The following is a 3534-nucleotide window of genomic DNA, read 5'->3' as shown; positions in this document are numbered from 1 at the left end:
CAGGGCTACATAGTGAGACTCTCTTTAAAAGAACATGTTAATCCTGCCACTGCAGCCTCAGCCATCTGTGAGACTGAGGCAAGAAAATTGCTTAGACTGAGGACTTCAAGACTCACCTAGGCAAAATAAGGAGACCCCACCACAAAAAATTCATACCTGTTTTTTTGCGGTTTTTATCCTGGATGTAATGAGCCAGTATAAATCTGGATATGAGGCTGGTGCTGGGGACATTTGAGGTAAGATACTTCAGACACCTGGGGAGAAATGGGGTGGTGGTGTCTTTCTTTCGGGGATAAGAGACTACATCTCGAGAAGCCTTCCTCCTCAAAGATGACCTTGATCGTGGAGTGGAGGATGCCATCAATTTGGTTCTCCAGGGCTTCCTCAAGCTTCTTTGGCTTGCTCAGTCAGTACTTTCTAGCAAAGAGAAGAAAACAGCCTCAGATCTATGCCTGATCCCTCCAAACGCTTTTATACTCTGTTCCCATTTCCCCACCCATCAATCCCACCCAGTAGGTTAAAAAGTTGGATCTGGGCCAGGCGGTGGTGGCACACGCCTTTAATCCCAGCCCTTGGAAGGCAGAGCCAGGTGGATCTTTGTGAGTTCAAGGCCAGTCTGGTCTACAGAGCGAGATCCAGGAAGGGCACAAAGCTACACAGAGAAACCCTGTCTCGAAAAACAAACAAACAAACAAACAAAGTTGGATCTGGAATCCCTACTCATTTGCATAACCTCAAGACTTACTCTAGGCAAGGCTGAAAGAAAAGACTAGACTAAATTAACTTCCAGGCCCCCACCTTTCCCAAAACAGAACACAAGAATTCCTCTTGCAGTCAAGGTACAATCATTGGGCATGGAGGCTTCTACCTGGCTGAACATGGTGGTAAATTTGAGGCCAGCTTGGGCTACAAGGTGAGACATTGTCTCAGTAAGAGAGCTGGACTGGTAAGCTAGCCCAGCAGTAAGGGCAGTTGCTGCCAAGCCTGTCAAGCCGAGTTCAATCCCCACAACCCACATGGTAGAGGCAAAGAAGTGACTCCCACAAACTGTCCCCCAACCTCCACTAGTGTGTTAATTATGCACACACAAACATACATACACACAGTAAAATAAATGCAGAAAAATTCAAACAAAAGGATAGTGGCCCACACCTAGCATCCAAGAGGCGAGGCAGGAGAAGTTCAATGCCAGTGTTAGCCACACAGGGAGGTGGTGGGCAGCAGGAATACATGAGATATTGTGAAAGAAAAATCAGTCCAAGCGAACAAGCACTCCAAATACTACCTATGACATGTTAATGACTGACGAAACAAACATATTAGTGATGAATAGTAAGTACACACATGAATGTAGAAAGTGAATGAATAAGTAGCATTTAAATATTGCAAAATACGAAGGGTGTGGTGGCACACACCTTGGATCCCAAGCACTTAGGAGGCAGAGGCAGGTGGATCTCTGAATTTGGAGTGTGCCTGACCTATATAGCAAACTTCAGGCCAGCATGGTCTACATAATGATACTCAGTCTCAAAACAAAACAAAAAAGGAATTGCAGAGATGAGATTTGGTTCAATCGTAGGTAGATCACGAGTAACGAGGTAGTGGGTTCAATCCTCAACAGGGCAAAAGACAAGCAAATGTAACTTTTTTTCCAGTTTTTTAAGACAGGGTTTCTCTATGAAGTAGTCCCAGTTGTCCTGAAACTCACTCTGTAAACCAGGCTGGCCTCGAACTCACAGAGATCCACCTACCTCTGCCTCCTGAGTGCTGGGATTAAAGGTATATGCCACCACCACCTGGCACAAATGTAAATTTTGTCTTGTGCATTTTTGAAGTGCAGATTTAGTCCTCCTGGGTGTCTTGGGGGTTACCTGGTCAGGTCAGAACCACTGGGTTTTGTTGTTTTATTTTTATACAAAGTCTCACTATGTAAACCTGGCTGGCTTAGAATTCATAGCCTTTGCTCCCTGAGAGCTGAGATTAAGACCTGGACGTGGTGGCACACGCCTTTAGTTCCAACACTCAGAGTCTGAGTTGGAAGCCAACCTGGTCTACAAAGTGAGTTCCAGAACAGCCAGGCCTACACAGAAAAACCCTGTCTCAAAAAACAAACAAACAAGCCGGGCGGTGGTGGCACACGCCTTTAATCCTGGCACTGGGAGGCAGAGACAGGCAGATCTCTGTGAGTTAGAGGCCAGCCTGGTCTCCAAAGCGAGTTGCAGGAAAGGCGCAAAGCTACACAGAGAAACCCTGTCTTGAAAAACAAAATAAAACAAAACAAAAAACCAAAAACCAAAAAAACAAACAAAAAGATGTGTCCTACTACACCCTGCTTCAGATCCAGTTTTGATAGTATCCTTACTATGTTCACAAGCTATTTCATTGCGAGGTCACATTATAGAAGACCTTCATACGGTTAAAATCAAGTAGCATAATTGCAAGCCATCCTGGAAAATCATGATGCTCTACAGACCAGGGCTACTCCACAGTTCTTCAGTCTCTAAATTTTATTTTTATTTTTTATTTATTTTTGTTTGTTTTTTGAGACAGGATTTCTCTGTGTAGTTTTGGTGCCTGTCCTGGATCTCGTTCTGTAGACAAGGCTGGCTTCGAACTCACAAAGATCCACCTGGCTCTGCCTCCTGAGTGCTGGGATTAAAGGCGTGCACCACCACTGCCCGGCCTAAATTTTATTTTTAAAAAATAGCATTTATTTTGATTTTATGAGCATTAAATGGTGTTTTGCCAGCATATATGTCTGTGCGAGGGGTCAGATCCCCTGGAACTGGAGTTACAGACAGTTGTGAGCTGCCATGTGGGTGCTGAACCAAGGTCCTTTAGAAGAGCAGCCAGTGCTCTCAACTGCTGAGCCACTTCTCCACGGCACTGTTTCTAACTTTTTATTATTTTAAATTATGTGTATATGTGTGAGTCTGTGTGTCTGTATATGCACATGAATGCAGGTATCCTCAGAAACCTCAAGAGGGCATCAGATGCCTTAGAGCTAAAACTACAGTGAACTCCCCTACATGGGTGTTGAGAACTGAACTTGACCTGTGCAAGAGAAACATTTTTTGTTTGTTTGTTTGTTTGCAATTGCTCTTAACCACTGAGCCATCTCTATAGATTCTGGGGTGATTTTTAATCCTTTATCCAGATGCTTCTTAATTTATGATGGAGGCACCCTGAAAAACCCCTTATAAGCTGGTGATATAGTCAGTTGCAAAGGCGCTGGACATATGCGAGCCCTATAGTTAGTGATTAGGGCTATATCTATATGTATATATGTCTATATAGAGATATATAAGACTAGATTTTAGTCTACCTTTGCTGTTCCAGGAACACTCACATTAACCTACAGTAGGACAACATCACCAAATACTTGAAATTCAGTAGTAGAACACCTGAGTAGCATGCAGGAGGCCTTGGGTCCAACCAGTCCTGCTGAATTAACTAACTAAATGTCCTACCTAGTTAGGGTTACTATTGTTATGATGAAACACCATAACCAAAAGCAAGATGGGGAAGAAAGAG

This window comes from Peromyscus maniculatus, chromosome 8, assembly GCF_049852395.1.
Source record: "Peromyscus maniculatus bairdii isolate BWxNUB_F1_BW_parent chromosome 8, HU_Pman_BW_mat_3.1, whole genome shotgun sequence".
Classification (NCBI taxonomy): domain Eukaryota; kingdom Metazoa; phylum Chordata; class Mammalia; order Rodentia; family Cricetidae; genus Peromyscus; species Peromyscus maniculatus.
Note: the sequence above shows the minus strand (reverse complement) of the source record.